We start from the raw sequence: 27,323 nt of genomic DNA on the forward strand, positions 1-27,323 counted from the left end.
AGGTAGGAAGAGAAAAGCAAGGATCCTCTCCTACGGCCTTCAGAGAAAGCATGGTCTTGCCAACCTTAATTTGTTTCTGGCCTCCAAACTGTGAGAGAATAATTTCTGTTGCTTTAAGCCTCCCATTTCGTGGTCATTTGTTATGGCAGCTCTAGGAAATTAATATTTTTATAAAATAAATAGTTAGGATCTAATTCAAAGTCTCTCAGAGTACAAAGAAAGAGAACCATTTCCAATTTGTTCTACTGGGATATGATAAATGTGATGTCAAAGCTAACAAAGATACTACAAGAAAGTAAAGTTAAAAAACAGTATCACTTATAAATACAGACCCAAAAATCCTCAACAAAATATTATGAAATGAAAATCAGGAGCCACAATCGATATCAATGTATGTTACCACATTAACAGAAGAAAAAACTATGATCTTCTGAAGCAATGCATAAAAGACATTTGATAAAATTCTACAAACATTCATGGAAAAAGCTTTACCAAGCTAAAAACAAAAAATAATTTTCTTAGTTTGATATAAAGAGTTGGAAAGAAAGGAAGGAGGAAGTCTTTTAGCAAGCATTATACTTCATACTGAAATACTGAAAGCGTTTTCTGTAAAATTATAAATGAGACAATGACAAGTGTTTTGACAACTGCCAGTGAACACTATATTGAAGTGTTCTGACCAGTGTAACAAAGCAAAAAAAAAAAAAAAAAAAAAAAATCAAAGGATTTAAATGGAAGAAAAAAGTCCTTATTTGCAGATAATATGATTGTATTCATAGAAAATCCCAAAGAACCTATAGATGAGTTATTGAAATTAATAACTAAATTTAGAAAACATTGCTGAATTCAAGGTTAAAATTTTAAAATCATTATATTTCTATGAACTAGCAACAATTAGAAAATAAAATTTATAAAATAATATTATTTACATAACAGGGAAAAATTATAAAATATTGTGTTTGTTAATTTTACATATCAACTTGACTGGCCATGGGATGCCCAGATTTCTGGGTGTGTCTGTGAGGGTGTTTCTGGATGAGATTACTATTTGAACTGGTGGACTCAGTAAAGAAGACTGCCCTCCACAGTGTGGGTGAGCATCATCCAATTCATTTTGGGCCTGAATATAACAAAAGGCAGGGGATGGAGGAATTTGCCCTCACTTTTTTTTTTCTGACTCATTGCTTGAGCTGGAACTCTGCTTCTCCTGCCCTCAGACTGGGATTTACACCATTAACTTCACTGGTTCTCAGACCTTTGGCTTGAACTTCTTTACTTTGGATTTAAATTACATCACTGACTTTCTTGGGTCTCCAGCTTGCAGATGGCAGAGCATAGAACTTACCAGCCTCCATAACTGTGGTAGCCAATTCCTTGTAATATCCTAACATTACTATCCTAGGAATAAATGTAATGAAACTGAACTTTTATCTTATTTTATTTATTTTTATTTTATTTTATTACTGAGGCTTTCATTCTGCTTAGAATATAGAAAATAAGTAGAGAAATTCATTTGCATCCTGGAATTTCCTGTGGGGTTTCTCTCACTTCAGGAGTTAATACAATAGGTCTGAGTTGCTCAAACTTGCATACTCGCAAGCAGTGCCTGTTTTCTGACTGACTCTTATGTGGTTTCTGAGAATTGACATCTTTAAATGTTCTGATAAAAATATTTTGCTCACTTAGGACTCTGAAACAATTTGTCTAGATAGTTTGTGCAAACACTCTGATTTGTGATAAACACCTGCTTTCCTTCTGGGGGCCTGGAGTACACCAGTTCAGTAACTGCAATTAGTCATGAAGACACTGTATGCCTATGTGAGTGACCTCTGATAAAAACCCTGGGTACATAGGCTCAGGCCACCTTCCATTTTGCATGTGTTACTCTCAGCTACTGGAGAAACTAAGCACATCCTGTGCAACTCCCCTTCAGAGGACTTGTGCCTTCTCCTTTCGGTGATTTTGCTTTGTATTCTTTTGATGCAAAAAACTGTAACTAGAAATTATATAACAACTTCTGAATCTTATGAGGCTTTCCAGTGAATCACCAAACTTGTGTTGATCTCTGGGACCTCTGATGCAGGCACAAACCATGAGAATAAGCTATATAACTTATAAAAATCATTATTTTAAAAACTCTTAAGAAAGTAAAGGTCACAAGGAAATCTACTGGCTTAAAATCCAAGAAACACCAAGTCCTTTTTAGGAAGAAATAGATCAACAGCTGCTTTTATCTTTGCCAGAACAGCAGAAAGCAGAGAAATCTACCACAGGCATGGTAAAAGAAAACAGCCAAAGTTTTAACATGTTTTTACAAGACAAGTTTGGATTGGTATGCTGGTTTAGTATGCACTTACCTGCCAACTCTTACCCAAGTTCTTCATCAACTGTTCACAAGAATGATTGTGGACAGAGCATGAGCACTGAGATAAACTCTCCCTGAGTCACAGGCTATAACGGGCTTACAGATATATGAGGGCAAGGAAGGAGAAACAAAGTACACCCCACAGGTACTCCATGCCTTGTAATGAGTACCAAACAACAACAGTCAATGACTGGAGGAGAGCAGGAGAGAGAAGATATTCTTTCAGGCAATAAGATTCCAAGTCCTGATGAAAGAAAGGTTCTGATAACATACTCAATTACAGCTGGTCCTCAAACAACACAGGGGTTAGGGGTGCCAACCCTCCACACATTCAAAAATCTGTGTATAAGTTTACCGTCAGACCTCCATATACACAGTCCTACATCCATGGGGTCAACCAACTCTGGATTGTGCAGCACTGTAGTATGTATTTATTTTTAAAAACTGATGTATAAGTGGACCTGCACAGTTCAAACTCATGTTGTTCAAGGGTCAACTGTAATTTTAAACCTGTGATAAATTCAATCTAACTAAAAAGAAAAGCCCAGCATACACTAGACCCAGTTTAACTATAGACTAAATTGGCTTAACACAATATAACAGACTCACAGCAGCAGCAGCATGCTCTTCACTAGGCCTGTATTAGTTTCCTAGGGCTACTGTACTAATTACAACAAACTAGGTGACTTAAACAACAGAAATTTATTCTCTCACAGTTCTAGTGGCTAGAGGTCTGAAATCAGAATATTGGCAGGGCCAGGCTCCTTCTGAAGGCTCTAGGGAAGAACATTTTCTTATCTCTTTTAGTTTTTTGGTGGTTGTTGGCAATCCTCAGCATTTCTTATCTTGTAGCAGGATAACTCCAGTCTCTGCCTCTGTCTTCATATAGCCTTCTTCACTATGTCTCTCTGTTTATGAATCTCCCTCTTCTTATAGGAACATTAATAACTGGAATTAAATCCCACCCTATTCCAGTATGACTTCATCTTAATTTGATTACATCTGCAAAGACCCTATTTCCAAATAAGGTCATATTCTCAGAGACCAGAAATTAGGGCTTCACCATATCTTTTGGGGGCACACAATCTAAACAACAATAGGGTGTAGAAATAAATCTCTAACCACTTAAATCTCTGCTATTCTTTTATTCACAATGTTTTGCATTTACTCAAAAATCATGAGACATGTGAAGAACAAGACAATGTAGCCCATCATCAAGGAGAAAAGAGTCAAGAGAACTAGATCTAGAATAATCTGGTGTATCAAACCAGACACTTTAAAATAAATATGAATATGTTATAGAATCTAGTGCCAAGTGTGGATGACATGCATGAGCAGATAGGTAAATTCAACAGAAAATGAAAACTATACAAAAGGGCCAAATGGGAATTCTGAGATGAATTATTTTTATGGGCTTACATGCATAGTGGATATAGCACAGGGAGAAGTCATTGAATTTGAAGATAGTTCAGTAGAAATTATTCAATCTAAAACACAAATGAGAAAAGAGTTTTAAAAATAAACATCAGAGATATACAGAACAATAAATTTGTATTAATGAAGCACAGAAGGAGAAGAAAATAGACTGGAAGACTTTTTGAAGAGATAGTGTTTAACAATTTTCCAAAATTGATGAAAGAAAGCAAACACACAGATCCTAGAAATTCAGAAAATTCAAAGGATAAATATTAAGAAAACCACAATTAGGTACATCATATTCAACCTGAAAATCAAAGATAAAAAGAAAATCTTAAAGGTAATCAGAAAAAAAGACACATTACCCAAAAAGCAATGATAAGAACGAAGACTGACTTCTCATCAAAAACAATGGAATACAGAAGGCAATACTACATTTTAAATTACTGAAATAAAACATCCTGTAAATCTAATATTCTACATGCAGCAAAAATGTCTGCTAAAAATGGAATAAAGATTTTCTCAGAAAAAAATAGTTGAAAGAATTACTCTCCAGCAGATCTGTACTACAAGAAAAACTGAACATTCCTTAGGCTGAAGTTATAAAACAATGAATAAAGAACACAAAACAAAAAAATTAAAATGTTCATAAATATATACTATGATTTTACATCTAAAAATTATTATTTCTATGTACACATTAACACACAATATGTGTTATAGATACACAAATAAAGTTGACCCTTGAACAACATGAGTTTGAAATGCACAGGAGCACTTGTCCACAAATTTTTTACAATAATAAATTCTATATTACTATACAATCCACAGTTGGTTGAATCCATGAATGTGGAATTACAGATATGGAGGAACCACAGATATGGATGGCCCAACTATAAATTATACAGATTTTGACTGCATAGAGGGTTGGCACCCTTAACCCTTGCATTGTTCAAGAGTCAACTATATATTTAAAATTCTTTAAAAGATTGTTTTAAAAATGTGAAAAATATGAACTACAGCATATATGTGTGTATATGTGTATATATAATATATGTATATATATATGTAAAGTATATGGCAATAAGATTACAAAGATCAGGAAAGTGTTCACTGGAGTATACTTTGTAAGGTCCTGACAGTGTTCATAAAGCAGGAAAATATTTGCTGAAGACTGTACTGCACCATTCAGTGTGGTAGTTGGTGTGGGTCTGTAACTATTCCGCACTTAAAGTGTGCCTAGTCAGAATTTAGATGTGCTACGGTGTAAAATATAACCAAATTTCAAAGACTTGGAAGGAACAAAATATGTAAAGTATCTCATTAAAAATTTTATATTGATTACATTTGAAATGATAATAGTTTGAAGATATTGATTTTAATAAAATATATTAGCAAGATTAATTCTACCTGTTTATTTTTACTATTTCATTTTTTAGTTTTTGGCCATGCCATGTGGCTTGAGGGATCTTAGTTCCCTGACCAGATTAAACCCACACCCTCGGCAGTGAAATCATGAAGTCCTAACCACTCCTAACCACCAGGGAATTTTTTACTATTTTAATGTGCCTACTAGAATATTTGAAATTATACTTGGCCCACATTTATGACTCATATTATATTTCCATTAGATAGTACAACTCTGGAACAACCACTAGAGATAACATAGAAAAGATAAAATTAAAAGTCAATAGATGGGTGGAAAGAAATACTAAAATTATTAAATTTAATGATAAAAGGCAAGAAAGAAGGAGGGAAAAAGAGCCAATGGAACAAATAAAACTTCACACCAAGAGAACAGACTTATCTACAAGTGTGTCAATAATTACATTAAATATAAATGCAATAAAACTTATTTAAAAGCTTAGATTGCTATATTGGACAAAAAAGCAAGACCTAGTCCAACTACATGTTGATTATAAGAAACATACTGAAGGACATATACCAATTACTAAACAATGGATTTAAAGATTTACCATTTAAACACGAAGCATAATAAAGCTAGTGTGGCTGTATAAATATGTCACAGTAACAAAAGTCACAGTTCATAAAGAAGAAATGTATATGTACCTAACAAAAAAGTACTCAAATACACGAAAAAAAAATTAATAAAAGCAATGCAACAACTCCCCACTGAAAGCTGCTGACCTTAAAGCATTTCTGTATTACTTTAAAAAAATTAGAAATATTTTAAAGATTTGAACACTATCCACCAAACTGACCTAGTTAACATTTATAGACTCTAATATCTAATAACTACAGGAGACACATTATTTTCAAGTGTAATTGGAATATTCACCAAGAAAGACCATATACTGACCTATAAATCAAGTCTCAATTTTAAAGAATCAAAATCATAGACACAAAAAAAATCATAGAGAGGATGTTATCTGATCATGCCAGTATTAAATTAGAAACCACTAACATTAAGATGGCTAAAAACTCCCTCAAATATTTATAAATTAAACAAAACACTCATAAATAACTCAGACACCACAATGAAAATAGTTTAGTTCAAAATATATTTTGAACTTAATGATAATGAAAAAACATTATGTCACAATGTGCAGGATGCAACTAAAGCAGTACTTATAAAGAAATTTTAACTTAAAGGCCCAACTTAAAAGCCACAATCAATGATCTCTGCTTATCTTTAAGGATCTATAAAAGAAGAGTAAATTGAACCACGAGTAGAAGAGAGGAAATAACAAAATGACAGCAGAGATCAGTAAAATGGAAAACAAAGAGAAAATGACTAATGTCAGAAGTGTTTATATATATATATATATATATATATATATTTTTTTTTTTTGCATTCAGGCATGTCCTTTTATTTTTCAAACTGTGAATACAGCTTACTTCATCAAATTGGTTTCTTGAAGTATGCGCCACATTTTAAAATTTTTGGCCTTTACCTGCATCAAGTCATTTTGTGGGCACGTTTCATTTACAGCTCTGCAGTACTTGTTCATATGAAGTGAACATTAGCACAGATTTCAAAGCTACTGTGTTTCTATATTGAAAAGAATAATAAAACTGAAAAATCTCTAGCATTTTGAATGAAATAAAGAGAAACTACAAATTCTAAATATCAGGAATAAAAGAGGGATTATGTCCACATATACTAGGACCATTAAAAAGAAAAATATTATGAACAATTTTATGCCAATATATTTGTCAACATACATTAAATGCATAAATTCCTCGGAAAAAAACTTATAAAAACTGGTACAAGAACAATGTAAGTATCTCTATATCCATTAAAGAAATTAAATTGTAATTAAAAATTCCCCCACAAAGAAAATGTCACTCCAAGATGGTTTCACTGGTAAATACTATCAAATATTTCAGAAAGAAATATCAGTTTTAGATCCACTCTTTTCAAAAATGGAGGAGGATACAATACTTGCCAACTCACTCTATGAGGCCTATATAATGCTGACATCAAGACCACAAAATCATATTAGAGACTGTGTTCCTCATGAGCATAGACTCAATAGTAATGATATTAGCAAATATAGACATAAATAAAAAGAATAATATGTCACAAACAAGGATTAATTTCAGTAATACAAGATTGACAATTTATGAGATTCAAACAATGCAATTCATCAGAGTAACATATTAAGGGAAAAAAATTATATAATCACGTAATAGATATAGAAAAAAATTTTGACACAGTTTTACTTACCCATTCATGATAAAAGGACTTACAAACTTAGAAGAAAATTTCTCAAATTCATAAAGAGCATCTAAGGAAGACCTACAACTAATAAGATACCTAACTTTGAAATACTGAACACTTTCTCCCTAAGATCAGGGTAATGCAAGGATGCCCATCCTTACTACTTCTATTCAACATTGTACTGCAGGGCCTAACAATTGCAATTATGTAAGAGAAAGAAACAAAAAATCATAAAAATTAGACAAATATTTAAACTTCCTTTGTTGGTACAAATATAGACAAATAGATAATTGGGCTGAAAATAATAGGTAGAAACAGATCCTAATTTATGACAAAGTTGTCACTGGAATACAGTGGAAAACGGTTTATCTCTTCAATAAATTATGCTAAAGCAATTGGCTTACATATGAAAAAAAAAGCTTTTACTCCTTCCCTACATCATATGTAAAATTTAACTTCTCATGGATTCTAGATATAAATATTAAAAGAATAAAAATTTTACAGTAAATGCTGGAGAGGATGTGGAGAAAAGGGATTGGAACGGTTGGAAAGTAAATTGGTGCAGCCACTATAGAAAACAGTATGGAGGTTCCTTAAAAAACTAAAAATAGAGTTACCATATGATCCTGCAATTCCACTCCTGGGCATATATCTGGAGAAAACCATACTTCAAAAAGATACATGAGGACTTCCCTGGTGGCGGAGTGGTTAAAAATTCACCTGCTAATGCCGGGGACATGGTTCGATCCCTGGTAAAGGAAGATGCCCCATGCTGCAAAGCAACTAAGCCCACGCACCACAACTATTGAGCCTGTACTCTAGAGCCCACGAGCCACAACTACTGAAACCCATGCATCTAGAGCCCGTGCTCCGCAACAGGAGAAGCTACCACAATGAGAAGCCCATGCACTGCAACAAAGAGTAGCCCCCGCTTGCCACAACTAGAGAAAGCCCACGTGCAGCAACGAAGACCCAACACAGCCAAAAATAAATAAATAAATAAATAAATAAATTTTTTATAAAAAGATACATGTACCCCAGTGTTCATTGCAGCACTATTTACAATAGCCAAGACATGGAAACAACTAAACGTCCAATAACAGATGAATGGATAAAGATGTGAGATATATATATATATATATATATATATATATATATATATATACACACATACACACAATGGAATATTACTCGGGCATAAAAAAGAATGAAATTATGCCATTTGCAGCAACATGGATGGACCTAGAGATTATACTAAGTGAAGTCAGACAGAGAAAAACAAATGTCATACAATATAACTTACATGTGGAATCTAAAACACAAATGACCTTATTTACAAATCAGAAACAGATTCACAGATAGAAAACAAATTTATGGTTACCAAAGGGGAAAGTGGAGTGGGCAGGGATAAATTAGGAGCTGGGGATTAACCAAAACTACTATGTATGAAATAAACAACAAGGTCCTACTGTATAGCACAAGGAACTATATTCAATACTTTATAATAACCTATAATGAAGAAGACTATAAAAAAGAATTTATGTATAACAGAATCACTTTGCGGTATACCAGAAACTAACACAACATTGTAAATCAACTGTACTTCAATTTAAAGCAAGGAATAAAATTTTTAGAAGGTAACATAGGAGATTTCTTAAACAGGAGGAAAAGACACTAACCATAAATGAAAGATTGATAAATTGGAATTCATTAAAAATATGAAATTCCTGTTTATCAAAATAAGTCATTAAGGAATGAAAAGTCAAGCCATAAAGAGAAAGAAGGCTTTATACACATATAGCCAAAGGGTCTAAAATATATAAATTCCTACAAGTGAACAAGAAAAATAGAAAAACAGACAACTAAATTAAAAATGGGGGAAAGGATTTAGATACAATACCTCAAAAAGAACATTTGAATGACCAATAAACAACAGTAAAAATCCCTTAATATCAACTGTTGCAAAGATGTATAGCATCTGGAACTCTCATACGCTGTTGAATATAAAATTGGTTTAATCACTCTGGAAAACGGTTTGGTAGTACCTTTAAAAGATAAACGTTCATGGATCTTGTGATCTGTCAATTCCATTCCTAAGTATATCCTAACAGAAATGCAGGCAAACAAAGACATAGGCAAGGGTGTTCTTGGCCAGTACCAGGAGTAGGGTGAAGCAAGGGAGATGCCTAGTACCCAAAATTTGAGGACATGCTCACTCCCAGGGTCATAAAAGTGCCAGTGTGATCCTGAGAGTGAGTGCTTCCTCAAATTTTGCACCCCAGGCACCTCTCTTGCCTCACTCTAGTCCCATCCCTGGTCTCGGCAGCAGTGTTCATAAGAGCCAAAACATCCGAATACCCATCAACTGTAGAATAGACTAAGTAAACTGTTATTTTAAATTCACCATACAGCAGTGAAAAGGATGAAGTAGTAATATACAACAACACATATCAATTTCACAAACAATGTGGAGCCTAAGAAGTCTTTCACAAAATAGTACATGATTCCATTTATACGAAGTTCAAAATCAGGCAAAACTGATCAATTACGATAGGGGTCAGAAGAGTAATTAGTTTCAACGGGGATAACGATTATAAAGGCACCCAAGAGAGGCTTCTAGAGTCCTGGTAGAAGTCTGTATCTTGATCACGGTGGCAGTTACACGGGTATGTTCACTTAGCAAACATTGATTGAGATGGATATGCTCATTATATGTATATTATCTATCATTATATGTCACTATGATTTGCTCACTTCTGTGTGCTATTCAGTTAAAATATTTACAAAAAATAAAAATAAAAAGCAATGGAAATTAACTTCCATTTCTGGATACTGATATTTTGAAATGGGGACCTTAAAGGGGAGAAGGGTACCAGTGGGCTTCCCCTGTATCTGTAATGTTTCATTTATTTTAAATAATACTGAAACAAATATGGTAAAATGATACAATTTGATAGAGGTGAGCAATGGGTGCACAGTTCATTGTTGTACTCTTTACTTTTCTCTTTCAAATGTTTTATACTTAAACACACACACACACACACAAAACCCAGCAATGTGGGTTATCTGGAGCTGGGATCTGATCTACCGAGAGGATAGTTCAACCCACATAATTAACAATATCTCTTGCAAAACACTATAAAGCTTTGCCTTCCCTAGTAGACTTCTCATTCTGCTCCCTGCCAAGGCAAAATATGCTATTTGCAACAAGCCCTTCAATTCCATTCAAGAAAATTTTGCAAAATGAGGAGAGCTTGTTTTTAGCTTTCCTTTAATACTATAGGTTTTGAAACTGAAGCTTCAGAATGAATATCCTGCCCTTCTTGTTTCTCCATCAAAGTCTGATGCTCCTTGAAAAACAAATTACAAGTGGTTCTGTTCACCCTCACTCATCCCAAATCATAGAAAAGATAATAAATAAGATTAACTTTACACTCGCAAGGTCTTCTGTGTGACAGACTTTCAGATGCAGATACAAAGCTGGAAGAGTTGATTTTTCACACCTCCTTTCGCCTTTTAAGATCAGTTTTATAAGAAAGTATCAGAAGTGCTGGGACTTTCATTACACTTCAGTTAGCCTTTGCTTACCTCCACTTAAGGAATCGCTTCCTCTCACATTAGAGATAGACTGCCAGGAAATAACTCCACCTTCCCCCATGTCCTGGCTGAGAGCGGAAGATGCCCATGGTACAGAACAGAACCAACTGAACAGCTTAAGCACAAATACAAACCAGCCCAATGTTCTGCATCCAACCTGAGACAGTCTGGATGAGACAGCTCTCTGTAGACCTATTCCTGATCTCCACTGATTCCAATTCTCTCCGAGCTCTAGGTCAGTTTTTAAAAGTCGGGGGTTGGAGTAGAGGACCTCAAAGACGGATCCAAGCAGACATGGTAGTAAATCAACCATATGAAAAGACCAAGGTAGGTATGATATAGTGAAAAGAGCAGTAAGTTTAGAGTCAGAAGCTCTGTATTATGATTCTGACTTACTGGGCTGAGCAACCAGAAGCAAGTCATTTTAACCTGAGTCCCTTTCCTCTCTGCAAAATGAGCGAGGTAATGACTCTCTCTTTCAGGAGTTTTGTGTGGTTTGCATGCTGTGAAATGCTGAAAATATTACATGGGCATAGGCAGTAAAAAAAAAAATGCCTATCATTGGCTCACCTACTAGTCTAAGCCTTGAAAGCACTATCTAATTTATCTTTAAGTCAGCTTTCGTTCTTTTCCCTATATGCTCTTTAGTCGTTACATGTTCATTTCATTTCTTCCAGTTCCTTTTACATCTTCTCAACCGGCCATTTAATATCTTCAAAACAGACTATGAAATGTCAAGGTATTTGAGCTTTTGCACCTCAGAGCTTTTCAGTTTTGATGTGTCTCAATTCCATCTTTTGGTTGAAATGAATATGTGCCATTCACAAGGAGACCACCAGATGATAGATACCTCTCAAAAGACAAGTTAACCAGACATTACTGAGTCACGCAGTCATGCCGTTCATCCAGATGGTGCCAGGAAGGGCCAAGTTTTTGAACGGAAGTCATTATGAATTATAGGTAAGGAAATATTTCCTAATCCTAAGGCTATGCCACAGCCTATGCCAGATTGCATGCTTTGGAACATCACTAAAATAAAATTGACAAATTTTATTAGTTTCTCTTTACAGAGTAACGTAGCATTTGCAATTGGCAGATTGATGTTTCCAGTTTCACCTAATTTGGAGGGGTTTGTATTTTTTTTTAAGATGTATTTGTGTTGAAAAAGAGATGTTCTCTCCCATCTCATAATTCTACTGACTTTCAGCTCAAACTCTCTCTCCCCACAAGGTAAGAATGTTGGGGTATCCATTCCTTTCTTCTCTTTCCACTTTTTTACTCAATCCGTACCAAGGGAAGAAAAGTCACTGATCTGATTTTTCAGAGCATCCCACTTGACTCTTTGGCATGATTGCCACTTCGGCCATTTTATCCCCTTCTGTCTTCCTTTATGAAGTAGGGACATAGTCCCTAATAAATGAAGCTGGATGAATAACTCATTTCAGGCCAACACTGCAGGCTGTATTGTTTTCAACTCAGCAGAAGAGAAAAATAGGGATTTGAATTCAGTCTTAGTCCTCTGCCTTGCCTTCAGTCCAGTTTTACCAGACATCCTTGCATTCAGAGTTACAGGGTACTTGTTTTCCATTAGTCTAGAGACACTGTATATGTTATCAGAAAGAAATCTAAAAGGGCATCTGTATCACCTCAATTTGGGGTCATGAGTTTGAGTATGTGTCCTATAATTGTGAGGAACAAAGGCAGGCTCATGCAGCCCACACTGCTAGGTCAATCCCACCTTGCACTGGGCAATGTTCTTGGATAATGCAACAATAGGATTTCATCAAATTTCATTGTCATCCAGAAGCATCTCTTGAAGAAAATGTTAATGCCACCTTTTGGTTAGCATGAGTAGACTTTCCTTCCAGATGCTACAGCCTGTAGCTGGGAATGACCAGGTCTCTCTAGCAGCCTACAAAACCCCGTTCTGAGGAAATCTGAGAAGAGAATGAAACTGTTACCATTTACGTCAGAACCCAGAATCACAAGACAGAATGTAACATCAGATTACAGTTGAGGGTCAGAAATTAGGCAACATCTGTGATCAGCCAGCTAGAGGATAACCTCTGACCCACTACCATGGGTCATAAGGGTTTGTCAATGTCAAACATTACGGATGACAGTAGCAAGCACTCAATGAGCATGGAGATAGGGAATGGAGACCATGGTCAGAAGTTTCTCTGCTTCTCACCATGGAAAGAAGTCTGAAAGGAGAATTCCAGACCTAGGATCACAATGACTACCACTGTCAAGTGGCACCCAAATATTCTAGGTGGCAAGACAGACCGTGAAAACATTTTCTTGACATTTTGCTATAGAGCAGGATATTCAAAAAAAGAGAATGAGGAATAAGCATGTGTTTAAAGATCCTTTACTCTTCCCCTCTCCATACGGAAAAAGTACTGATTTCCATAAAAGGTGTTCATCTGATATCCTGGCAGGATATCAATCCTGTTGTTCTCTTTGTTCAAGAAATAGTTGATTATAACATCTGCACTTCCTTCACACAAATTTGTGACCAAGTTTCCAACAGTACATTTCCACACTTCATCAACAATCTCCTGTTAAAAATGGGCAGTGCCCAAAGAATTTCCTATGAAATACATGTCCCTAGAGATGCTCTTTTCTTTGAGATGAAGGGAGAACTTGCAATGGTCATATATAATTAAAGAAAGCAAAATAACAAACTCTCCTGGAAATTCACAAGGCATGTTAGTATATCAAAGGCTCTGAAAAACCAGGAAAAAACCCCCACAAAAAACCTCTGATTAGCCTTTCTCCCCTAAACCTGAGTGCCCAGAATATTTCTTTGCCATATAATAGCTATTAGCATCTCATATCACAGAACTGATATTCAGAAGGGCATATATTGGAAAACTCTGTGCCATCTGGAAGTATGTGCGGGGGTCTTGACTCTCATTTCTTATCCCCAGAGCAGCTGAGAAGAGGAGGAAAAAAAAAAAAAAGAAGAGAAACGAAGGAGCTCTCCTACGAGCACATCTGAGTGGTCCAATGTATTGCTAGCATGTAGGAAGAAATGTATTTATGGTTGAGTAGCCAAACATACTGGAAATTAGGAGGCTGCAGCACCATGACACCTAGATGAAGCATGCTGCACTGATTTATAATGGAACAGTTTGTAATCTGAACCCCACACATGCAAGAGAACGAATCCTTTTTCACTTCCCTCAGGCCCATTGGAAAGACTCGGCTATGAATTGCTTGAAGGTGACCTCGGCAGCAGCCAGCCCTTTTCTGGAGGATCACTGGCCCATTGCCACCTTCTCAGCTAGGCACTTCCAGCCCCTGGGTCTGAAGGACCTGTGATTCAGTCCGGGCAAGTCCCTGAGGTGATGTGCAAGAGAAGAAGTGAAAACTGCAGGGAATTAGGAAGATCAACCCATGTCTTAGTTAGCTACTACTGTGTTAAAAGCCACCCCCCAGCACTTAGAGGTACAAAGCAATGATTTACTATTGCTCCCAATTTTGAGAGTTGGCTGGTGTCCGCTTACAAGTTTTGTGTTCCTTGTGGTGTAGCTGAGGCCATTCATGTGGCTGCATTTGACAGAGGACTCACCGGGGCTGGGATATGTAAGGTACCCCTGATCCTCCAGGGTCTCGCACACTATTCTGTAGTCTAGTCTGAACTTTCTCACAGCAGAGAAACCAAGAGAAGGGGACTGGGAACTCCCAGTTCTCTTGGGGCCTCAGCTCCGAAGTCCCAGAACATCATTTGTGATGCATTCTATTGGTCAAGGCAAGTTCCAAGGTCAGTCCAGATTCAGTGGTCCAGACTTCACCTCTTGATATGAGAAAAGCATTTCACGTAGGGAGACAGGAGGGCTGTGGATGGTTATTTATGGAGACCATCTAAAACAACATCCAACATTTCACATTCCAAGGCTTCAGTGGGTGGTAAACAGGAAAATGCCACCAGCATCATTCTTGACAAAGCAGCAAATTCAAAATGCAGTCTTTTTTACCTAGACCTATATGATCCTTCAGAAAGATAAAAAACATTACAGACCCCTAGTTGGCTCCAATTAGAACAAACTAAATGAGCAACTAACTCCTTCTACCCTATTATTTTCTAAGGGTAAGTCTTTCTGGAGGTGACTGGAATCCTGGATTAACATTAAGTTCCTTTATGGACATATTATATTCCCTGGCTACTCAGTAAATTATAAATGAAACTTCTAATTCAATTCACGTTTTCATTCCTCACCCACAATCCTTCCTGAGAAGCAAGCAAGTATCCTTCTTATAAACATTCCAACTGACCTCTGAGCCTGGAATTTGCCATATCCAGGAAAGAAAAGCTAACTATTTATTTAACAGTATTATCACCCTCCCTTAAAGGAGCCAGCTTTTTTTTGCCTCATTCACCACTTGAAGCACAAGGGAAAGCTGAGTGGGCTGGGCAGCTGCCTATGTACTACATTCTGAGGGATACTAAGAAGGCACCCTGTCCAAAAATAATCCTTACAGCTGCCATGACATGATGCCTGAAATTCCACCACAGAGATTCACTTATGGTGTTGGTTCTCCCGGGACTCAAGGACAGAATGCAAAGACCCTTGGATATGGGAACATATGGGGTCATCATCATCCATTAATTTCCCAACCTGCGGTGAATGACTAAGCCAGGGCTTTTGAACAGTGAGGGAAAACGAGGCAGGAGTGGGGGTCTGTGAGGGCCAGAAAGGTGTGGGTGTCTCCTGTGGACAGGCTGTATGTTCCTGGAGGTCTGAGCACCCCAAGGGTAGAGAAAGATGAAGAAATAGGACACACCTCTCCAATTTCATAATGTTCTGAAGGTTGTTTGTTGGAGGAAAAGAAAAGGCACAGTAGAGAGAAGAGAAGGAGTGGGAGAGGGAAAAAGGACATATTCCAAAGTTTTCATTTCAAGAATTCTTATACTAACATTTTTCATCATGATTTTTAATACCAGGATGAGAAGATATTAAGGAATCGGTGTGCATAGCAAAGAGAGTTAAAAGAAAAACTTCTGAATTAAGCTTTACCCCAGACTGTAAACCAAAAATAGCTAATATTTATACTGTGCTGCCCATGAGTCAGGTTATGTTCTGAGAACCTGACATATTTTAGTTCACTTGGTCATCACAAAAGTCTTGTGATGTAGGTGCTTTTACTATCCCCATTTTAGAGATGGAGAAACTGAGGCCAGAAAGTTAGATTAGCTGGTAAATGGTAAAGCCAAAATTTGAACCCAGGCAGTCTGATGGCTAGAACTCAAGGCTTCCACCATTTATCACTGCACTGTGATGCTCGCCAAGGACCGTTATATACCCAGGTGCTTACATATTCAGAGAATATGCTATAAGGTTACGATTCTATTTTCAATACTGTCAAAGAAAATTTTGAATCTGGAGTTAGTTATTTCTTATTGAATTTACTATTGGTGTTAGAATTTTTATAGTGTGTGCTTCATATTTATAAAATTAAAAGTAGTATTAAAATGTTTCCTTCAAAAATAATACATGGGGGCTTCCCTGGTGGCGCAGTGGTTGAGAGTCCGCCTGCTGATGCCGGGGACACGGGTTCGTGCCCCGGTCCGGGAAGATCCCACGTGCCGCGGAGCGGCTGGGCCCGTGAGCCATGGCCGCTGAGCCTGCGCGTCCGGAGCCCGTGCTCCGCAACGGGAGAGGCCACAACAGTAAGAGGCCCGCGTACCACAAAAAAAAAAAAAAAAAAAAAAAAAATAATAATACATGGAAATTATTTTTCTAATGTTTATTCAAAGTGACCCAAAATCTATGGTCAGGAAGGCAGTACTGAAAACAAATACTAGAAAAACAAATCTCCATCTCTGAGAAGCACTGTTTCTTCCCTTATTTTCTTAAACCAAAGGATGTGTCATAAAGTTGGACTGCCTGATGCCCAGGCATACTTAAGACACCCCCATGCACCACAGGAGGTGGGATTCTGAGCAGTCTCACCCTGCCCAATGGGTCAGGTGGCCTCTCTGCCAGGGCCAGAGCAACTCACCACTGTAGAAATTGAGGACCAGCTCTGAAAACATACCTTTCTCTATTTCTTGTTGGTTAGATATTTGGTCAACTATAAATCCCAGAGATGACGTTTAATTTTCACCTGCCCATGTTCTCTACTACTCCTCTCACTTTCTTCCCTTAATCTTATAAACACACACAAGTTCTCCTTCTCAAGTGGTTGAAGGGATTGAAGGAGTCATTTTGCTGGTGTGAGAGAAGAGCTCAAAGCTGCAAGTGAAATCACTATCACAGACTACCATTAAGTGATCTAGCCACTTAGACTAATTTAATAGAAATTGAAGTTAGGTTACAGCCAGAAAAGACAAGAGTATGGCAAATGTACCACCATAAGTTTCTATCAGTAAATTCTTTTTTTGTGTGTGGTACGCGGGCCTCTCACTGTTGTGGCCTCTCCCGTTGCGGAGCACAGGCTCCGGACGCGCAGGCTCAGTGGCCATGGCTCACGGGCCCAGCCACTCCACGGCATGTGGGATCCTCCCGGACCGGGGCACGGACCCGTGTCCCCCGCATCCGCAGGCGGACTCTCAACCACTGCGCCACCAGGGAAGTCCATCTATCACTAAATTCTTAATGCTTGAAAGCACTAAGTCAGTTTAGGAGGCCTGCTTACTGAGAAGGAACTGTCGTATTTAGTATTTAAGAATCCAGGGAGATAACTTCCAGCCCTACTGTCTGGCTTTGAGATAACTGAAGTGAATCATACATTAGGAATGACAAATGTAGTTTCCAAAAGGATACACTAAAAATGCAATTCAACCAGAGGAAGCAAAATCATCTCCATCTCCTCTATCGTCTCCCCCTAGTGGTGCTCAACCCAGCTCAGTACCATGCTCCTCCCACTGGCAGGCAATTGAAAATACGTGAACTTTCGTGAGTGGTCACAATGATTGAGAGGCACTGCTGTCATTTAATGAATGGCAGCCAGTGATGCTAAATGTCCTGCAATGTGCCATAGAAGGGTGCTGCACAGTAGAGAATTGCCTAACTGAAATAGCACAGCAGCATCCTTATTGAATACTGCTACTGTTAGACAGCTGCCACACCATTTCTCAGAGCATCCAGTTTCTAACCTACTGTCTACTTGTCTGGAATTAACAAATTAGCTCTCCGAGTTAGAAAGTCATAGTCTCCTCCTCATTTTTTAATTAAGACGAAAGACTATAATTCACCTCAGCCCTGTGCTGTTGAAAGGGATCAAAGAAATTACTTAAGTGATATGTACATCTGGTGGATAGAGAATAACAGGAGAAAATCCCTCTTTAAGTACTAGTAAGATCCATGGAATTCTGTGACACAGGAGGACATCAAGTGGTTGGATTTGGAAAAGAGGCAGTAGATGAAGAGAAACAAAGAGATGTGGGCCAAAGTAGGCTATCACGTCTTTCCTTCCCAACTTCCCTTTCTCCCCAAATAGTTATTGTGACCACTACCTATAGGCATTGTGTGATTAATAACCACACAAATAAGCTAGTAAATGAGGACTAATGTGATCATTTATGATTGCCAGCTGCACTGCCTCTAGATGCAAAGAGCACCAGATGAGTATTACCTGTGTGACATAGTTCCTGGGTTCTGTTATCAGCAAGTTAGTTGGACCAGCCACTAAACTTTGATAGACTCATTTTTTCCTAGGTATGCAAATGCACATTGCTTTGGACAGCAATGTGAGCTCTACATGGCTAAGAGAGAACCTTGTAGATTTTTCAGATTTTAAACATTACTCATTTCATCAGGGATGAGTGACCCTACTTCCTGATAAAGTCTTAATGACCTTCTCCCAGAGAGAGGCCATAGAGCTACCAGCAACACAGGTGGTCTTGAGATTCTTAGTGGGGTTTTCAAGAACAGTCAGTATCATTAAACTAATTCCACAAATGCTTATAGAATGCACCTCTGGGCCTTGCTCTGAGTAAAGGCCCAAGTACGTAAAGAGGAGTAAGCAGCAGCTCTTGCCCTTGAGGCACTCCAGCCGGAGAAGAAGATATAATCCTACACAGTGATGTGTCCAATGAACACTATGGCCAAGTGTCATGGGACCACAGAGGAAGAGGCTGTTTACTCCTGCACTGTGTTCTGAGATAAAACTGTCTGATTCTGAGACAGGCTGGGACCTGGAACCCTTTGCTGCAGTGCTTGACCTGGACAAATGCCTCCTTGAGCAACAAAATACAAAGAAATGATAAGGGACTAAAAATAACTGCATGCATGCACAGTTGGGGCAAATTATGGACAACAGGATACAAAGAGACACAAAGCCCAGTTGCTATATCTGAAGAGCTGGGAGCAAAAGCAGGGTACTGTGCAGGGTACCCTGCACTCAACACCACCAAAGGAGTGGGCAAAACACCTAAGCCACCCCTCCAGTCCCACCCCTGGATGCACTCCTACCCTCACCCCATATAAGGAACCTGTTTGCCCCTCCTTGGAGAGTGAGAAAAGGAAACTGTTGCTTCTTCTGGCTCTCCACTGATGCAGCAGGGGCCCCAAAAGAGCCTTGCCTGAACTTCTTGTCTGGCCTCTGATCAATTTCTATTGATTGGGGAAGGCCAAGAACCCTGGTTGGTATCATTTCCAAAGGAGAATGACTGGAGATGGAGAACCTGACTTTCAGCCTTTCCTAATAGAGATACTTAATGTTGTATGCTTTGGATAGACTATCCCATGACCAAAAGGTCCCACATTTTTATTGAGTCTGGTTTCTCCACGATGTTTCTTGTCCAAACCTGAGTATGTAGTGCTACTTTTTAGGACAATTTAACTCAAATTAGCTGATTAAGGAATTGGTATACTTCCTTGCATGTATCGGTACATGGGGGCAGCTGTTGACTTTCTCTTTACAAACATTACTAATAGTGCCTGCCTCCCCTCACAGAAACTTCTACTCCAGCTGACACAAACTCATCAGTGTAGCTGCTGCTACAGAGAATAAGGAGTTCGGGGATGGCAGAGAACACAAGGCTGCCTTCCCAAGGAGTATGAATTAACAGTGACCCCTCCACATCCTCAGATCTCCAAGACACTGGGAGCCTCATGCTAGAATTGCTACCTTCTAAATACCTCTCCAGTCCACCTCGTCCTTTTCATCCCCATTACGTACCGCCCCGCCCCACCCAAATGCCTTCTGCGCCTCCATCCCTGACTTTTCCAGGACAGGAACGAAGGTCCACCACCACTTTACATACTCAATCTGCCAGCTCTCTTTTTTGAGGCCAAATTTAGGAGGGCTCTGCTGCCTCCTATATCTGGAGAAGCTGCGTGGTTGGCTTTTCAGAATTGGTCTCTATCTGGAAGAAGTAGGAAATCAAAGCAAAGGCCTCATTTAGATCCTGGGGAAATCTGAAAAACAACTAAAATATCCATAAGGGCCAGAGCAGAAAGAATCCCAGAATGTAAGCTCCTCCCAGGAAATAGAAATCCAGGTAATGAAAATAAGAAAGAGTAAGAGACCCTACTTTTCCTTAGGGTTTCCTGGGATTTTTTTCCCTCACTGCCCCTACCTTCAGCTCATTAGCTTAGTATCTGGCAGTTCCTGTTTAGGTAGGCAAACTCAGGTCTGGTTCTACCAGGATAGAGTGGTCCATAAAGAAGCAGTGAACATCATTTAGACAAAGCAGAGTGCATTTCTCCCTGTCCCACCAAACTGAATCAGCTCATACACTTCTGTAAAAATTTTCCACAATTTCCTTTGAGGTTAGTTTCAGCCCATTTCTTCCAGCTCTCATGCAAGTTGTCAAAATTGGAAGCTAGAAGAATACAAGTTCTTTCTTTAAAAAAAAAAAAAGTACAGATCATGTCAAAGGATGTAGTGTTATTTACACACAATATGATGGTCAAGATATTTATGTGTAAAGTATACCCCAAAAACATCTGAAGAGAACATGGGGCAACTTTTAATAAAAGGCACAGACCAAATGAGGCAGCTGAAATGGGAAATCAAAAGGCGGTGATGACATCTTGCAAGTTGGGCTGGGGAGTGGGCATTATTAACCACATGTTAGAGATCAAGAATGTAACACTCAAGAGGTGGGGTGATTCCCACTCCACCATGGCTGCCTTCCAGCCTGCCTTTTGAGGTGATTGATTCCTGTCTCTCATCTGGGGACCCATGGCTGGCCAAAGTCACCAGCAGCTCTCCTGGAGCAGCTCAGAATGACTGGCCAAGCTGAAATAAGACAATGGGACAACTTCACCAAAATCTGGGAGGTACAGTATTACAATTCTGATGCTGATATTTTAGAGGTCATGGAACCATAAATCAAAGTAAAACCATCTGATTATTGTCCAGGCATAAGAGACTAGGTTTATCAATGCCTATTGTTATTTAGAGGAAATAATATTTGATAAAGATGTGTATCACATTCAGAGGATGAAGCATAACTTTTTTTTTAAATCAACATTTCCAATCAGATATTGTAAGGTTAATTGTGCTAATATTATGACTTAGGGTCTTAAGAAAGATATACTCCAAGAACCCACTTCTAACCCTCTGGTGAAGCAAAGAGTTCCATGGTGAGAGAACTGAAGCAATACAACAGAAACTCACAATGCTGCCATCTCCAGGACTATAATTTTAGAGTGGCCCCTCCTCATCCTCAGATCCCCAAGATAATAGGAGGCTCATCCTAGAGTTCCACGTTCTAAATGCTTCCCCAGTTCACCTGCTCCTTTCCATCCCGATGGCCTCATGAGGCAGGCTATTCCAAGAATCTCCCACCTTGACCCATCCAATCTTAGTCCCACAAAACCACCAATCATCTTTGACAAAATCAAATCTAATCATGTATTCTCCTGTTATAAATTATTTAATGACTTTCTATCATTAGATAAAAAGAATGACTTTCTGGCTAGAGGTAATAAAATGTGAACTCCTTAGTTTGATGGCAAGGACTTTAACCACCCACAGGCTATCTTCTCCTCTTTATCCCCATCTGACAGAATCACAGCCCTTTTCCCCAGCTCAGCTCACTTCATGCTTTAAGCACCCCCCAACACATTCACCCTTCCCCAGACAAGCTCTGTGCTTCTGTGCATCTGTGTTTTTCTATATGCTACTTCCTTCACCAAAAATGCTCTTTTCCACCATCTGTACCTGGAACACTCATTCAAAACTCAATTTGCCTGAAATCTTTGGGCAGAATGATCTACTGCCTCTGTAGTCACCTCTTTCTGCACACCTGTCCCCTTTACGCAAGTAAGTAATTGTGAGTGCACACTATGTGCCAAGAATATGGTAGTGAACAGAAAAAGAAGAAACCCAGTTCCTGCCATCATGGTGCTTACCTGGAGGGTACAAAGGTTATGAATGTCAGAACTGCTCAAAGTAGTACAGGGGAGGGGCATGTGAGCTTTCAGAATAAATCATAGGTGTAAGTGACTTAGGGAGATCAGGGAAGGCTTTCTTAAATTAGAGAATTTTTAGTTGAAATCTGATGAGTACACCAAGCAAGGGCAGGCAGAGTTCCACTCACATGAGGGTCTTTTGACCCATTCCAGTTCTTGTACTACTTGTTACCATGCTGCAGCAACACCTGTACAATAATTGAGGGTAAGCATTTAGAAGTTTGGAGCAATTTGACAGAGTCCGTTTATATCCCTTGAATATAATAAAAAGTGAGGCTTTTTTGTGTGTCTTTTTTATTCGTTTTAGTTTTCTAGTGTTTCATTTTTATTGTCCTTATAAAAATATCAGTCTGTGATGGATTAGAAAATTTTTTTTAAAAATCGTTCATCCCAGAGATTTTGAGGAGCCCTGCCCCAGTCAGAAGGAAACTGTGAGAAAAGGGCCCACACTGGGGCAAACCATGGCTCTGGAAGAAGGCCGTGTAAAGCCCCCAGAGCGGGCTGCACAGTGGAAAAGGAAGCGAGGCTGAGGATGTGGATTCTGAGAGTATCAAGCTCACACGTGATGACTTCAGGGGTGATTATTGTTGCAACCAACTAGGGAGAGAGGATGGAATCTGAGCAGAAAGGAAGAAGGCCTAGGACTAAGCCCTGAAGAGCTTCAGTCTAAAAAGACCATCAGAGGAGGACGAGCCTACGAAGGAGTCTAAGGGGGAGAAGCCAGAGAGGCTGAGTGGCAAGAAGTGTGGAGGCTGAAAAGTCAGGAGAAGAGAGAGGGTTCCATGTGAGTGGAGTAGTCAGCAGGGCTGAATGCAATCGAGAGGAGAAGTTGACTGAAAAATGTCCCCTAGGATAGAGTGACATAGGAGTCATTGCTGTGCAGAGGCAATCTGGTGGAGAGGTGGGGCAATCCCAAAAGAGTTAAGCAGCAAGGAAGTTGAGGCAAAAGACAGCAAATTGTAGGGCAGTAAAAAAAGGAAGAGATCTGGTAGCTAGAGGTAGATGTAGGCACAAACTTTTTTTTTTGCTTGCGATCATTATTTTTTGTTTTAATAAGGGAAATGAGCAATTTTTTAAATGATAGGCTCCTGCTGAGAGGGAGAGGTTGAATACAGAAAACAGAGAAAATATAAACAATAGTTTATGTTTTCTTGAAAAATGGGTAAGATTGGTACCCAAAGCATGAGAAAGTGAACTGAATCCCCAAAAAGACAGGGTTCTTGAAAGAATGGCCTGTAAAATATGACTAAAGAGGGAAAAAAGAAAGGAGAGAGAAATGGCAAGAAAGTAGATGCATCAAAGAATGGACTGAGGTGTTTGTGAGTCTGAAGAACAGTCATTGTGGGAAGGAGCAAACAAGTCAGCCAGAAAGCAAGAGCATCATAATCAGAGAAAGGAATCCTTGATTTAGCAGTTTGTGAAGAGAACAGATAGACTTGTTTATTTTCTGTGTTAGTGATTTCTCTTTGGCATTTTACATTTCTTCTTCAAGCTTGTTGTCTTTAATTTCCTTGAAACTAGAGAAAAGCATCTGACTTCTTCCTTATTTTCTAGGAGAAGTCTCCATCTAAGGTGTATCACTCCTCTTTGCTTCTATTCCTTTATTTACATTAAGCCTGGATGCCTACTTGCTCACTTGCTCATATTTGCTGTGTCTTCTAGTGATTCATCATCTCTGCAGCAGTTCCATCCAGGCCAACAACTGCCAAGGAACAGGAGGGGAAGGGTGAAGAGAACGACGAACTGAAGCACTTCCAGTTTTGATTTGGGTTTATTTCCAACACCCAACCAGACTGAATGTGTCTTCTGCCACGAGCCACATCTCCCCACAGCGCTCACACTCTGGGGAGTCAGGAAGTTCATAGCAAAGCCCTGAAAGTCCCAGAAACTGCTGATCAATGTCACGGCTCCCTCTCGCCCTCCTTCCCTAATGCAGTCCCCGTGACTTGAAGCCTAGTCATAAACCAATCTACCTTCCCACCTTGTTATAATGTGGAATTAGACATCTCAGAGATGCTTCTTTTCCACTCCTAGATCGCATCCATCTAATCAAAGAATAATTAGATGGGCCTTTGAGGATTATGCCACTTACTTTTTGAATAGGGATCACAGACTGGCAGCCTACGGATGGAATCCAGCTGGCAGATAATTTTGTTTGGCCCACACAGTTTTTGAAAGATAGGAACATTTCACATAAAAATCCATTTTCCAGCTACCTTAAAAAAAAAAAAAGATGATCTGGCAGTCCTCAACGGCAAATTTTTTCTCCATGGCAAAATTGGCTGGAACTGAGCTACAGTTGTCCTCTTTATATGGGTGTGCCATTTACTTCCCCCCTCCCTATTCCCTGATGCCTTAAATTCAGCTCCCTTCGGTATGCTGGTCACCTGGCCCCTGGTTTTAGAGGAGCTATGTGGTATTGTTCTAATCATCTTTCCCCAAGTCCACATTACATTCTGTTTGGCAGATCATTTTTATACCTTATTTTGGGGGTTGTGGCTGGGTTTGTTTTTTTTTTTTTCTTCTCTTTCAAGGTGAATTTTCTTATTTTTTGTTATTTGAGGTTTTTTGTAGCCACCTTTTCTATTTATTCTTTTTTTTATATACATTTAAGTTTCCTCTATCTTTTTAAATTTACTTATTTTTTATTTATTTGTTATTTTAAAAAATTTATTATTTTATTTATTTTTGGCTGCTTTGGATCTTCATTGCTGAGCGGGGACTTTCTCTAGTTGCGGAGGCGGGGGCTACTCTTCATTGTGGTGCGCAGGCTTCTCATTGAGGTATCTTCTCCAGTTGCTTCACTGCGGAGCACAGGCTCTAGGCACGCAGGCTTTAGTAGCTGCAGCACACAGCCTTCAGTAGTTGTGTCACGTGGGCTCAGTAGTTGTGGCGCACAGGCTTAGTTGCTCCGTGGCACGTGGGATCTTCCCAGACCAGGGCTCAAACCCGTGTCCCCTGTACTGGCAGGTTTCTTAACCACTGTGCCACCAGGGAAGTCCCTTCTATTTGTTATTCTTTTTATTATTTTGTGTATTTAAAGAGAGGAGAGTATGTAAAAATGTTTTTATATCATCATAAAAATCTGAAGTCTTCCTTACCTGACTTTTTGACATCTTCTGCATCTAAAATGGGCAGTTATCAAAACAGACTGCAAAATGTTTGAGCATCAGAAACAATGAAATTGTTGATAAAGTGCTTTAAGCCCTAAAAATGAAGTTACTATCACATACAAAAAATTAGTAATGGTCTTTGTTTTTCATGTTAATCTGGATATGCAAAAAAAATGTAAGTAGCTTTTTTTTTAGAAAACACTTAAACATAGTATCAGAGGTGAAGGAAACTTTTGGCAAATATCCATCCCTAACTGGAGGCAATCTATGGATTGTCTTCAAGATGTATAATAATCCCCTGAGAATTTATAATGCTATACAAGTGGATTTCAGCATTTTTCTTGGGAAAGGAGCTATATCCTCAGAAATTAAGGAACACTAAGCAGAGTTCAACCCTATCACTTACCCCTGGGATTAGGATGAAAGCCTTCTCATCCAATCTCCCTGCCTCCATCAAGCCCCTCTGTGGTCAATTCTCCCACAGGGCAGGCAGGGGATTCTTTATAAAACATCAGCTGCTAATGTTCACCTGTTTAACACCTTCCAATGGCTTCTCACACACTTAGAGTAAAATCCTTGGCATGGCTTTCAAGGCCCCACAGAATCGGCCACAACCCCACTCTGACCTCTGAGTCTCCCTTTTTGTCCCCTTCCTTACTGTACACCATGCTCACTGACCTCCCTTCTCTTCCTGAACCACCACGTGAGCTCTAGCCGTGGGGCTGACTCACTTGCTTTTCCAAATGTCACTCCCCCAGCTCTTTCATAGCTTGGATCCTCCTTGTCATCTGGGTCTCAGTTCAAATGTCACCATGCCGCAGAAGTCTTCCCTGATTGCCTAATTTAAAAGTATCCTTCAGTCACTATTTGATACATTCTTCTCTTTTTATGATCTTCACAGCACTCATTACCGTCTGAAAGCATCTTGCTCATTTACCTGTCTCAACCTCTAGCAATACCATCTCCTTGAGAACAGGGACCACGTCTTCCTTCACTACTATATTCTCAGCTCATTGGGTGAATGACTGAATTTTGTGGGTGACAAAGTGGGACTTAGGGAAAATGGCTTATGTGAAGTCCCACAGCTCTTGGGAAGCAGAGATCACCATGCAATCCACACACCTTGAAATCAATTCAGAACCTTCTTCATAAACCCTTAGTTCAGTAAAAGGGAAATTCTACTAAAAGTGGTTAGAAGGTAATGAAAACTGCAGATGAATACTGTGGGCACCATTTTATTTTGCCAGTCTTAATGAGATTTTTATTCTGTAAGACTGTACAATATTATATATGTATATTATATATATACATATTATATATACAATGTTTTTATATATCGATATATACATCCATATCCATATTTGGTGATAAAGTTTTTTCAAAGAAAATGCAATCTCTAATAGATTCTAAAGGCTGCCCACTGATTTCATTAAATTTAATAAGAATTATTTAGGAGCAGTCTAATCAACAGATAGTCATTCAATTGTAGTACATTTACCATTATAACTAAATGCAATGTTCATTGGCTGTATTAATAATATTTATTTTCAAAGAATGGCATCCAATGCTATCATTTACCATTTCACATGGCTCTTCAGCCACTTATAGTAATAAGATTCATAATATATCAATAATAATGCTATTACAGTTAAGTGTATATAATTTTTTATCCTCCTAAGAAGTCAAATTGCTAGTGAGTAAATTTTCTTTCTCAGACTCCACCAAATAAGCAAGTAACTGCCAGCGTTGCTAATTGACTAAATTACTCCTGA

The sequence above is a fragment of the Kogia breviceps genome, chromosome 4 (genome assembly GCF_026419965.1).
Source record: "Kogia breviceps isolate mKogBre1 chromosome 4, mKogBre1 haplotype 1, whole genome shotgun sequence".
NCBI classification, from domain to species: Eukaryota; Metazoa; Chordata; class Mammalia; order Artiodactyla; family Physeteridae; genus Kogia; species Kogia breviceps.